This window comes from Panthera uncia, chromosome D1 (assembly GCF_023721935.1).
Source record: "Panthera uncia isolate 11264 chromosome D1, Puncia_PCG_1.0, whole genome shotgun sequence".
Taxonomy (NCBI): domain Eukaryota; kingdom Metazoa; phylum Chordata; class Mammalia; order Carnivora; family Felidae; genus Panthera; species Panthera uncia.
Genome location: NC_064808.1, coordinates 108,643,734 through 108,657,962, shown reverse-complemented (window position 1 = coordinate 108,657,962; position 14,229 = coordinate 108,643,734).

Below are 14,229 nucleotides of genomic sequence, written 5' to 3'. Positions count from 1 at the left end.
GAGGAAGCTCCTAGAATGGTTATGAGGCTATAGACATCCAGGATTAAAAATAGAACAAGAACTACAACAAGGGCAAAGGCAGGGACCAAGCCCTGAGAGTTCTTGCTCTGCAGATATGCACTTTCCAGTGAAGAGGCCTCATGCGTTTCTGTTTCCTTGATTTTTTTGGATTAATATTCATGTCACAGGAGAGAGATGATTGCCTAGCTTAGACTGCACATCCACCCCTTGGTTAGGAGAGGGCAGGGACCTTGATTTATAGTTCCATAAAGCCCAAGTAAAATGGGGGGAGAAGTGATAACTCAAAATAAAATTTGTGAACTAGAAAAAAAATTAATTAATTGTTAAAAATGAAAAAAAAAAAAGCCGGCGGGGGGGGGGGGGGGGGGGGGGCCCGGGGGGCGCACCTGGGTGGCTCAGTTGGTTAAGCATCCAACTTCGGCTCAGGTCATGATCTCACGGTTCATGAGTTTGAGCCCCACGTTGGGCTCTGTGCTGACAGCTCAGCTTCGGATTCTGTGTCTCCCTCTTTCTCTGTCCCTCCCCTGATCATGCTCTCTCTCTCTCTCTCTCTGAAATAAATAAACATTAAAAAAATGCAACATTGGTGTGCTAGTAAGGCAAACACATTCAGATATCAGAAATATAACAAATACCTATAAACATCCATGAAATGAGAATAGCAAGTTATGAAAAAAGGAGTCAGTAAGAATTGGGGAAGATAAAATCACCACTATTTTAAGAAATTGGTGGATTTATGCTAACACAGAATGGACAGAGTTTAAAAGTGAATTTTTGAGCTACGTGATTGGGCCAAGGGAATTCTCCTGGAATGAAGTTCTAAAGTACAAAGGGAAACAAAGGAATATGTTCTAGACACTACCTAACGGAAGTTGTTGAAACAAAAGATAGAAAGATTGGTGGAGAAGAAGTAATAAAATTTGTTGTATAATAAATTCATTATAGTTTAAATATATTTTCTGATTTCTACCATCATTACTTCTTTGGCCCACAGATTATTAGTGTGTTTCTGAGGTTAGATTTCTGTTACTCAATTTCTAGTTCAGTTGTACTAGGGCAAGAGAATATCCTCAGAATGGGTTTCAATTCATTTAAATGTGTTGACTCCTGTTTTATTGACTAGTATATGGACTACAATGTTTTTAAATATTCTCGGTATACTTGTAGAGTATTCTGCCCTTGCTAGATACAGTGTTCTATAGAAGACCATGTGTTGCCAAATTTATTAACTGTGTCGTTTAAATCTACATGATTATTTATTATTTCACATCAACTTTTGTTATTAATATAAGTATGTTATACTTTTGTCACTGTTATTTGTGACTTGCATTGTTCAGTGTACAGGTCTTATGTCAGATTTATCCCCATAATATTTCACATTTTGGAGGCTATTGTGAAAGTCACTTTTAATTTCCATTTTGGATTATTCATTGCTTGTATGTAGAAATACAACTGATTTTTGGACATTGATCTTGTATCATGTAAACTTGTTCACCTCATTTATTAGTTCTAGTGGCATTTTTGTTGATTCCATAAGATTTTCAAGTGGACAATTGTATCATCTATGAATAACAAATATCATTTTTTTCTATTCCAATCTACACTCATATTATCTCTTGCTGTTGCCTTTTATTGTACTGGAAAGAACAAATACTGAAGTTCTTTCCAGTAAAATATTGAACAGAAATGATGAGAGTAAATGTCCCTGTCTTGTTCCTGACCTTTGGAGGAAAACATCTGGTCTTTCACTATTAATCCACTAGCTGTAGATTTTTACAGATACCCTTTGTCAGAATGAGGAAGTTCCCATGTGGTCATAGTTTTCTGAGAGTTTGTTGTTGTTGTTGTTTTTAAATCATGAATGGATGTTGAATTTCTTTCAAATGATTTTTCTGCATCTGTAAAGATGATCCTATGTTTGTTTTAAATCTATTAATGTACTGACTTACTTTGATTGCATTTCAAATGTTAGACCATTTTTGGATTTCTGGCATAAAATCTACTTGGAAATGATGCATATTATCATTGAAAATGCTGTTATCATTGAAAATCCTACTTGTTATATTTTTCTTCAAACCTCTCTGTCTGGTTTTTGTGTCAGAGAAATATTGGCCTCATAGAATGAGTTGGCAAACATTCCCTATTCTTTGTTTTTCTGAACATTTGTTATAATTGGTATAATTTGTGACTTAAATGTTTGCTAGAATTCTCAATAAACCTCTCTGAGTCAGGAGGCTTTTTTCCTAGGAAGATTACCAGTTACCAATTCAATTTCTTTAAGAGAGCTATTCAGGTGGTCTCTTTCTTCTTAAGTAAGCTTTGTCCAAGCAATGTGTCCATTTCAACTAATTGACCAAATTTACTGGAATTCAGTTGTTTGTAACAGTCCCTGAATTGTTTTAAAATCATGTGGCATATGTAATGATGTCACCTGTATACCTACTGATTTTCTGTCTGCTGGTTCAATCAATTGCTGGGAATGTGAGATTGAAATACCAAATTATAATTGAGGATATGTTTATATCCCCTTGCATTTCCATCAGTTTTTATTTCATCCTTGACACTGGTATTTTGTATCTTTTCTCTTTTCTTTCCTTCCTAGAAGTTCATCAATATTAATTGTCTTCTCAAAAAAAAACAACCCATATTTTACATCATTGACTTTTCTATTGTTTTTCTGGTTTCCACTCCTTGATTTCTAGTCTGAGCTATTATTTTGTTTATTTGTTTATTTGTTTATTTGTTGTATGTTCCTTTTGTAGTTTAATTACATGAAAGTTGTGGTCATTTATTTGAAAAATTTCCTTTTTTATGGTATAAATGTTTATTGCTATAAATATGTATTTCAAGACTGCTTTAGCTGCATCCCACAAATTTTAGTATGTTGCATTTTCATGTTCTTGAAGTAAAAAATACTTTGTAATGCCTCCTTTGATTTCTTTGCTATCAGAAGGGTGTTCTCTACCATACCTCTACAGATATTTGGGCATTTTCAAGAGATGCTTCTGTTATCACATGAGTCCATTATGCTTTGTACAACATAGGTCCTTACAGATTTACTGAGGGTTGTGTTGTGGCTCACAATATGTTCAGTGAGCACATGAAAATAACATATATTCTGCTGTTGCTCTGCAGAGTGTTCTTTTTTTTTTTTTTTTGCGGAGTGTTCTATAAATATTAATGAGGTTGACTTGCATTGGGTCTTTCATATATGGATGGCTTTTATGATTTCGAGGTATGAACTTTCTATCCCTCCTTTCTTGAGGATGTTTATCAAGAAACGATGCTGTATTTTGTCAAATTCTTTCTCTGCATCTCTTGAGAGGATCATGTGGTTCTTGTCCTTTCTTTTATTGATGTGATGAATCACATTGATTGTTTTGCAGATATTGAACCAGCCCTGCATCCCAGGCATAAATCCCACTTGGTCATAGTGAATATTTTTTTAAATGTATTGTTGGATCTGGTTGGCTAATATCTTGTTGAGGATTTTTGCATCCATGTTCATCAGGGAAATTGGTCTGTAGTTCTCCTTTTTAGTGGGGTCTTTGATGGTTTTGGAATCAAGGTCATGCTGGCCTCATAGAAAGAGTTTGGAAGTTTCCTCCCATTTCTATTTTTTGGAACAGCTTCAAGAGAACAGTTGTTAACTCTTCCTTAAATGCTTGATAGAATTTCCCTGGGAAGCCATCTGGCCCTGGACTCTTTTTTTTTTTTGGGGGGGGGGAATTTTTGATTACTAATTTGATTTCTTTACTGGTTATGGGTCTGTTCAAATTTTCTGTTTCTTCATGTTTCAGATTTGGTAGTGTATATGTTTCTAGGAATTTGTCCATTTCTTCCAGATTGGCCATTTTATTGGCATATAATTGCTCATAAAATTCTCTTATTATTCTTTTTATTTCTGCTGTGTTGGGTGTGATCTCTCCTCTTTCATTCTTGATTTTATTTATTTGGGTCCTTTCCTTTTTCTTCTTTATCAAACTGGCTAGTGGTTTATCAGTTTTGTTAATTCTTTCAAAGAACCAGCTTCTGGTTTTATTGATCTGTTCTATGGGTTTTTTTTGGTTTCAATAGCATTGATTCCTGCTCTACTCTTTATTATTTCCTGTCTTCTGCTGGTTTGGGGTTTTACTTGCTATTCTTTTTCCAGCTTTTTAAGGCGTAGGGTTAGGTTGTGTATCTGAGACCTCTCTTCCTTCTTTAGGAAGGCCTGGATTGTTGTCTATATACTCATGACTTATGACTGCCACTTATGACTGCCTTTGTTGCATTCCAGAGGTTTTGGGCTGTGGTGTTATCATTTTCATTGGCTTCCATGTACTTTTTAATTTCCTCTTTAACTTCTTGGTTAAAGTTCTTTAGTATTCATTCTTTAGTAGGATGTTGTTTAGTCTCTAAGGGTTTGTTACCTTTCCAAATTTTTTCTTGTGGTTGATTTCAAGTTTCATAGCATTGTGGTCTGAAAATATGAACGGTATGATCTTTATCTTTTTGTACTTATTGAGGGCTGATTTGTGTCCCAGTATGTGATCTATTTTGGAGAACATTCCATGTGCACTGGAGAATAATGTATATTTTGCTGCTTTAGGATGAAATGTTCTGAATATATCTGTAAAGTCCATCTGGTCCAGTGTGTCATCAAAGGCATTGTTTCCTTGCTGATTTTTTGATTAGATGATCTGTCCATTGCTATAAGTGGGAGTTTTGAAGTCCCCTACTATTATGGTATTATTATCAATGAGTTTCTTTATGTTTGTGATTAATTGATGTATATATTTGGGTGCTCTCACATTTGGAGCATAAATGTTTACAAATGTTTACAATTGTTAGGTCTTCTTGGTAGATAGATTCCTTAATTATGATATAATGCCCTTCATCTCTTGTTACATTCTTTGCAAACCATAAGAGACTCTTGGATACCAAGAACAAACTGAGGGTTGATGGGGGTGGGGGAGAGGGGAAAGTGGGTGATGTGCATTGAGTAAGGCACTTGTTGGGATGAGCACTGGGTGGTGTATGGAAACCAGTTTGACAATAAATTATATATAAATAAATAAATAACAATAAATAAATAAATGACAATAAATAAATAAAGTCTAGATTGTCTGATAGAAGTATGGCTACTCCAGCTTTCTTTTGTCAACCATTAGCATGATAGATGGTTCTCCATCTTCTTACTTTCAATCTGAAGGTGTCTTTAGGTCTAAAGTGGGTCTCTTGTAAACAGCATATAGATGGATCTTGTTTTCTTATCCATTCTGTTACCCTACATCTTTTGGTTGGAGCATTTAGTCCATTGACATTTAGAGTGAGTACTGAAAGATACAAGTTTATTGCCATTGTGTTTCTTATAGAGTTGGAGTTTCTGGTGGTGTTCTCTGGTGATTTCTAGTCTTTGTCTGCTTTGGGTCTTTTTTTTTTTTCTTTTTTTTTCTTTTTTCCCTCTTTTCTCCCCTCAGACAGTCCCCCTTAAAATTTCTTGTAGGGCTGGTTTAGTGATCACAAACTCCTTTAAGTTTTGTTTGTCTGGGAAACTTTTACTCTCTCCTTCTATTGTGAATGATAGCCTTGCTGGATAAAGAATTCTTGGCTGCATATTTTTCTGATTCAGCACACTGAATATGTCCCTCCACTCCTTTCTGGCCTGCCAAGTTTCTGTGGATAGGTCTGCTGCAAACCTGATCTGTCTTCCCTTGTAGGTTAGGGACTTTTTACCTTTGCTGCATTCATGATTCTTTCCTTGCATGGGTGTTTTGTGAATTTGACTATGATATGCCTTCTTGATGGTCGGTTTTTATTGAATCTAATGAGGGTTCTCTGTGCTTCCTGGATATTGATGTCTGTGTCTTTCCCCAGGTGAGGAAAGTTTTCCCTATGATTTGCTCACATAACCCTTCTACCCCTATTTCTCTCTCTTCATCTTCTGGGACCCCTATGATTCTGATGTTGTTCCTTTTTAATGAGTTACTGATTTCTCTAATTCTTATATCATGCTCTTTTGCCTTAGTCTCCCTCTTTTTTTCTGCTTTAGTATTCTCCTTAAGTTTGTCCTCTATATTGCTGATTTCCTGCTCTGCCTTATCCATCCTTGATGCCCTGGCATCCACTCAAGACTGCAGCTCAGTTATAGCATTTTTTATTTCATCCTGACTAGATTTTACTTCTTTTGTCTCCGCAGAAAGGGATTCGAATCTATTTCTGAACCCAGCTAGTGTTCTTATTGTCATGATTCTAAATTCTGGCTCAGACATCTTGCTTGTATCTCTGTTGATTAAGTCCCTGGCTGTCGTTTCTTCCTGCTCTTTCTTTTAGGGTGAATTCCTTTGTTTCATCATTTTGAAGGAAGAAAAGGAATTGATAAGCTTAAAAAAATAAAAAAAAAACTAAAAAACAACACACACATACACAAAAATCAAATAAGTGATGCTAGATTCTAGGTGTATTTTGGTGTGGTTATTGAAAAAAGCTTGATAGATGAGAGAAAAGGGGTGGGAAGGAAAACCTTTGAAAATTTGAGAAAATGACTACAATTAAAGAGAATAAAATGAAATGATGGAAGTAAAAAAGAATTTGAAAAACTTACAAAATAAAAAATATAGTAGAAAAAATAAAGAAAAGTATTTTTAATGAAAATTTGAAAAAAAATAAATTTTCTCTCTTTCTGTATTCAAGAAAAAGAAATGAAAAAGAAAAAAAAGAAAATTGAGTAGATGGACCAGTGAATACACTGAAATACAATTGAAATTAGCTCGTTTTCCCCTAGAAATCAAGCTATGAAGTGCTTATTGTCCATAAACTAAGCAGGTGGAGAGAATCGTGTTCCTGAAGAGCAAGGTTGGCCCACTTGGACGGGGCTTAGTGTAATGGCTCCATTCTCCACTAGATGGAGCTGCTTAGCTTACTGGGGTGGATTGTTGTGGGGCCTGTAGGTGCGTAGGTGCATGCGCGGGAGCAGTGAAAATGGCGTCACCAGATACCCAGTTTCTAGTATCGGAACTCTCTTCTCCCTGACCAGCAATCGCGCACCCATCCTTTGTCTCCAGCTTCCACCCACTCCCCGCTTTTACACTGTCCGTGACCAAGCCTTCAGGCTGCCAGGCGGCACCTCCCTCCTGAGTTTTATCTCAGATGCGTCTGTGTTTCCTGCCCCCTTGCGTCTGAGAGACTGTGGCTTTGACCCACTCAGATCCTCTGCGGGAGGGTCTCACTTAGCGACGACCAGCCGGGCGCCCCGTGAAAGTTTGTGTGATCCTGTAGCAGCAGCACCTCAGGGATTATGGAAAATCACAACACGCATCTGGCACCAGCCTTCGCCCTTCCCACCAGAGCACCGCCAGGTATCAGCTGTGGAGTTGCAGACTCTACGCTCCCCCTGTTTGTAGTCTGAATGGAATTTAAACCCTCTCCTTTCTCCTTTCTCCCTTTTTAGTTCAGTCCCTGTGTCTGTTCCCACTTTTCCACTTTCTCTGTGGCTGCTTTTGAAGGGGGGCGGTGATTTTCCCAAACTCTCCCCCCAACCCCATCTCCTTCCTCTCTCCACAAGCAGAAACAGCTTCCAGCCCTCTGTGGCTTCTCTCTCCCCCAGTTCACCTCTCCGCACCATGTACGTGCAGAGTTCTGTGGTTCAGGTTGTGCAGATTGTTGTGTTAATCCTCAGATCAGTTTTCTAGTTGTGCAGGATGGTTTAGTGTTGATCTCGCTGTATTTCATGGATGCCTCCTTCATTTCACTTTTAAACACATTTGTCTTTATATTTCAAGAGGGTTTCTTGCAGACAGCTTAGAGTAAGTTCTTGTGCACTTTAAAAATTAGTGTAACAGTCTCTTTCTTTATTTTTAATGTATGTTTTAAAAATTTTTTATTGTTTATTTATTTTGGGGAGAGACAGAGTGCAAGTGGGGGAGCGGCAGGGAGACACAGAATCTGAAGCAGGCTCCGGCCTCCGAGCTGTTAGCACAGAGCCTGACGCAGAGCTGAACTCATGAACTGTGAGATCATGACCTGAGCCAACGTCGGATGCATAACTGACAGAGCCACCCAGGTGCCCCCTCTGTCTTTCATTTAGGGTGTTTATACTATTTATACTTAATGTAATTATTGATATAGTGGTTTTTAAATGAGCAATCTTGCTATTTGTTTTTTATCTTATTCTATTTTTCCTCTTATTTATGTTGAGTACAACTCTTTGTTGTGTATTTTAGTGGTTGCTTGAAGTTTTATAGAATATATCTTTAATTTCTCAGTCTTCGTGTGATATCATACTATTTTACATATAGTATGCAAGCCTTATAATACTGCACTTTAATTCTTCATCTGGCCTTTGTGCTATTGTCATAAGTTTTAATTTTACATGTATTTTAAACTCCATAATACTTTATTATTTTTGCTTTAAAAATGACTAAAATTTTAAAGAGATTTAAATAGTAAGAAAATATTTTGTATTTACTGATGTGGTTCCCAGTTCTGGTGTGCTTTATTCCTTCATGTAAATTCAAAATTTTGTTTTTCACTATTTTTTTCTACAACCTGAGGATATCCTTCATTAGACATGAATGTCAGGGCACACGTATGGCCTGGGATGGTGGGACCAAACCCCACATGGGGCTCCATGCTGAGCATGGACTTTGCTTGAGATTCTCTCTCCCTGTGCTTCTCTCTCCGTGACTAGTATTCTCTCTCTCTCTCTAAAATAAAATAATTTTTAAAAATTTATTTATTTTTATTTTTTCTTTTAAATTTTTTTTATTGTGGCAAAATAAAAATAACATTAAATTTACCATTTTAATCATTTTTAAGTGTACCTTTCAGTGGCATTAAGTATATTTACATTGTGCAACCCTCGCCACAATCTATCTCCAGAAACGTTTTTGTCATCCCAAACTAAAATCTCTATTCCTTAAACTAGACACCCCATGTGTCCTTCCCCCAGCGCCTTGCAACCATCATTCCACTTTCCGCCTCTGAGAGTCTGGCTACTCTAGGTACCTCGTTAAGTGGGATCCTATAATATCAGTCCTTCTGTGTGTGGTTTATTTCACATAGTGTAATGTCTTCAAGGTTCATCATCTGTTATAGCATGAGTCAGATGTTCTTTTCTTTTTAGGGCTGAATATTCCATCGTGTGGAATATTTTTGTTTTTCCACTCATTTTATTTTCTCCATGTTTATCCATTTATTTGTTGATGGGCCCTCATTTGCTTCCACTTTCTAGCTCTTGTGAATAATGCTGGTGGGAATATGGGTGTGCAAGAACCCATTCAAATCTCTGCTTTCCACTCTTTTTTTTTAATATGAAATTTGTTGTCACATTGGTTTCCATACAACACCCAGTGCTCATCCCAACAGGTGCCCTCCTCAATGCCCATCACCCACGTTCCCCTCCCACCCACGCCCCAAAAAATGAATGTCTGCTGGTGATGAATACCCTCAGCTTCTGTATGTTTGAAAATTTATTTGGCTTTTCTTTTGAAAGATATTCCAAACAGTAGGGATTATATGTTGACTTCTTTTTCCTTCAATGCTTTCAAATAAATACTATACCAGCATTTATAAGGTTGTGTTGTTTTAGATGAAAAACCTGTCTTTGACCTTATCTTTGCTTTTCTGTATGTAATGTGTCTTCTTTCCCTGGATGCTTTTCAGATTTTCTCTTTTAAAAAAAAATAATTTTTTTTTTTTGAGAGTGAGAGCGCACATGTGGGGGCGCAGATAGAGATAGATAGAAAGAGATAGAAAGATAGGGAGATAGAGAGACTTCAGTAGGCTCCACACTCAGTGTGAAGCCAGACATGGGGCTCAAACTCACAGCCTGACCTGAGGTGAAATCAAGAATCAGATGATTAACTGAGCCATCCAGGCACCCCTTAGATTTTCTCTTTAACCCTGGCTTTAAGCAATGTAATGATCATGTACCTTGCTGTTGCTTTCATTGTATCTCTTGTGCTAGGGTCTGTTGACTTTCTTGGATCTATGACTTTACAAATTTTCAAAACATTTATAAAAAAAAGTGGCTCTTATTTCTTCAAATATTTTTGTCTCCTCTTCTTATCCTACACTACCAATCTTTAAGGGATTCTGATCATAAATATATCTGTCTACTTGAAATTGTGTAAAGGTTTATAAGGTTCTGTTCATTTTTTAAAAATCTCTTTAAATCCCTCTTTCTGCATGGTTTTTACTGCTATTTCTTCAGGTACATTAATGTTTTCTTTTAAAATGTCTAATCTATCTTTAATACCATCCAGCTTAGTTTTTGACTTCAGACATTATAGCTTTCATTCCTAAAAGTTTAATTTAGGACTTTTTATTCCTTCATGGGTTTAATTAACATATCTAATATTTCCTCTAGCTTCTCGAGCATAAAGAATAGAGTCACAATAATGGTCTCAATGTCATTGTGTACTAATTCTATGCCATCTACCATTTTTTCTCATCTTTGTGGGCTGTATTTTCTCACATCTTAGTCTTGCAGGTAAATTTGTATTGAATGCCAAATGTTATTAATTTTACCTTATTAAGTGGTGGAGTGCTACTCCTATAAGTATTTTTTTAAGTTTATTTATTTATTTTGAGAGGGAGAGAGTGAAAGCTGGGTAGGAGCAGAGAGAGAGAGAGAGGGAGAGAGAGAAACCCTGTACTGTGAGCATGGGGTTCAATCTCCCAAACTGTGAGATCATGACCTGAGCCAAAATTAAGAGTCGGGTGCTTAACTGAGCCATGCAGGTGCCCTTCATATAAGTATTCTGGAGCTTTATTCTAGAACGTGGTCAGGTTGTAAAGAGTTTGCTTTTCCTGAATTTTGGTTTTGAATTTGCTCTGTTAGGATAAAACCAGTGCTTACTCAAGGGTTCACTTTTCTCTATTATGAAGTGAGACCTTTCTTATAATTGTAACTGATGTTCTCTGAATTACGATTTTCTCTTCTACCTGTTGGAAACAGGCACTATGCCCAGCTGGATGTGAGTTTCAGCCATTATTCTATTTCTTCACACACACCTGCTGGGCAGTACTCAAGTAACACTCAACGGGACAGTCTCCAGGCATCAGAGCTGCCTCATCTGATTGTGCCCACAGGGAACACAGCCCTTCCCTGCTTGATGTCCAGTGTCTCGAGTGCCATTATTTTATATATTTTGTTTTACTCCTTTTCCGTTATTTAATACAGGGCTGTAAATCTAGCCTCTGTTTCTCCATCTTAATTAGAAGTGAACACACACACACACAGTTTTTAAAACATAATTTCCTGTGTGCCTGGGTGGTTCAGTTGGTTAAGCATGTGACAGGCTCCCGTCATGATCCCACGGTTCGTGAGTTCGGGCCCTGCATCAGGCTTTGTGCTGGCAGCTCAGAGCCTGGAGCCTGCTTTGGATTTTGTGTCTCCCTCTCTCTGCCCGTCCCCTGCTCGGGCTCTGTCTCTCTCTCTCTCTCTCAGTCTCTCTCTCTCTCTCTCTCTTTCTCTCTCTCTCTCTCTCGCAAAAGTAAATAAAAATTTTAAATAAGTAAACCCAAATTTTCGTGTCTTACTTCTCACTGATAGTGCACACCAGCCACAGGTGAGCCATGCTTCTGCCCGATGTGTGTTTTCCATGCTGGTGTACAAATTTAAGAAGTGGGTTCTACACAGTGGGTTCCTATAGAATTGCAGGAACCACTTCTGCTCATGGTTCTTTGGCCAAATCGAGTCACACGGATTTGCCTGCTGTCAAGAAAGCAGGACTGCATATAACCCTCTGCAAGGAGAGTTAGTTCATGTTAATGATATAAATGATCCTTTTCACACAATTTATTTTCTCTCAACTCTTTCTGTTAATGCAAAAGGAAACTGATTCAAATAGCCAAATCTTCCTTACTCTTAAAAAAACCAGAATGCTTGCATTGCTTCAAACATTTTTAAAAAATGGTGGTAAAATACGCATGACATTTGAAGTTTACTATTTTAACCATTTGTAAGTGTGCGATTCAGTGGCACTGATTTCATCCACGTTGTTGTGTGGTAATCATCACCATCCATCTCGAGAACTATTTGCATCTTGCAAAACTGAAAGTATGAATCTATTAAACGATAATTCCACTTTTCTCCTTCCCATCAGCCCCTGGCAACCGACATCCTACCTTCTGTTTCTACCAATCTGATTACTCTCTGTAAGTGGAATCCTACAGTGTTCATCCTTTTGTGACAAGCTGATTTCACGTAGCGTAAGACCTTTAAGGTTCAGTCGTGGTATAGTGTGGCAGAATTTTATTCTTTTTTAAGGCGAAGTACTCTTCCTTTGTATGTATGCCCTAAATTTTGCTTCTCCAATCATGTGTCAGTGAACACACACATGGGTTGCCTCCACCTTTTGGCTGTTGTGAGTAACTCGCTGTCAACATGAGTGTACAAATAGCTATGTGAGTGTACAGATTGCTTTCACTTCTTTAGGGTGTATGTCCACCCAGCAGTGGAGTCACTGGATCACATGGTAATTCGATTTTTAATTGTTTGTGGAACCTCCCTACCGTTTCTCATGGTTTCTGCCTTTTTTTTACATTCCCGCCACAAGGGCCACAGGGATCCTAATTTCTCTTCATCCTTGACAACACTTATTTTTTGTTTCTTGTTTTTGATGCTGGTGATCTTCCTGGGTATGAAGTGGTGTCCCACTGTGGTTTTGGTTTGAATTTTCCTAATGATTAGTGATGTTGAGCAGCTTTTAATATGACTCCCTGACATTAGTATATCCTTTTGGGAGAAATGCCTATTCAAGTTCTTTGTTCATTTCTAACCTGGGCTATTGGTTTTAGAAGGATTGAATTTTAAGAATTCCTTATATATTCTGGATATTGATCCATTATTGGATGTATGATTTGCAGATATTTTCTCCCATCCCATGGTTTGCCTTTTACCTCTGTTGATGTGGTTTGCTTTGATGTAAAAAAAATTTTAAATTTTGTCGTAGTCTGATTTATCCATTTTTTATTTTGTGGCCAAAGCAGTTTTTTTAAGACAAAGGAATGAAAAGGAAAAAAGTTTCATTTACATAAGGTTTAGAGTCTTTTGCATTCTGAAAAGTTCACCCAAATATTTAGACTTTAAATACAGTTGCATTATAGTGTAGGAAAATTTTAATGGAGGCATTTAGCATGACCCAAATACATCTTGATTTATCCATATTTTTTCCTTTTTTATGATGTTTAACACAATGAAAAAGAAACACTTAAAATTCTTCTGGCATTACACCTTTAGATTGTCAGTGCACTCAAAGGGCAGACATTCATGAATTTCAAAAGCCTACAATTTTCTCGCAATTTGACTGGAAGAGTTCAATTTGCTATATCAGTTCTTCCATTTTTCTGATTGGAGTAGAAAACCGAACTGACAAGATGTATTTTTGATACTTTATTTTTAGGTGATGCCTGGGACTCCCAACTCTTATCCCTTCGTTGGCTTATAGTATATGCTGTACTTTTTTCAGGAATAGAAGCAACATAGGAAAACATTTGGTGTTATAATCACGTCAATCAGGAGTGTACGTAAAACTAATATTGTCTGTTGGTCATTGAATACAACTTTAAGCATTATGCTTTTCCTTTTTATTTATTAAAAAAAAAACTACTGGGGCGCCTGGGTGGCTCAGTTGGTTGAGCGTCCGACTTCGGCTCAGGTCACGATCTCACGGTTCGCGAGTTCGAGCCCTGCGTCGGGCTCTGGGCTGATGGCTCAGAGCCTGGAGCCTGCTTCTGACTCTGTGTCTCCTTCTCTCTCTGCCCCTCCCCCATTCATGCTCTGTCTCTCTCTGTCTCAAAAATAAATAAACATTAAAAAAAAATTTAAAAAGAAAAAAAAAAAACTACTGCCCCAGGAAATTGTTTTCATATGAACAGACTATTTTGTATATTAAGAAACGGTAGAGAAAATGATGTTTTTGCCTGGAGTGTACTTAAACGTCCTTGTGTAATGCAATTTTATTGATTCTCTTTGACCAGTGTGTCCTTTGCCCAAAATTTAAACAATAACGTTTATGGAAATGCTCTTAGTATTCCCAGAACATACCTTGTTTGCTCTTGAGACAAAGCTTTAACATTCAAATAATATGCTTTCTACTGTTAAGAGCCAATAGGTCGTTAGGCCAGTGAAGAAAGGACAGTTGCAGAGTTACAGGCATGTCATATATAATAGGAGTAAAATGTCAGGTGGACTTTCTTGGGTTTTTTTTTCCCTACATT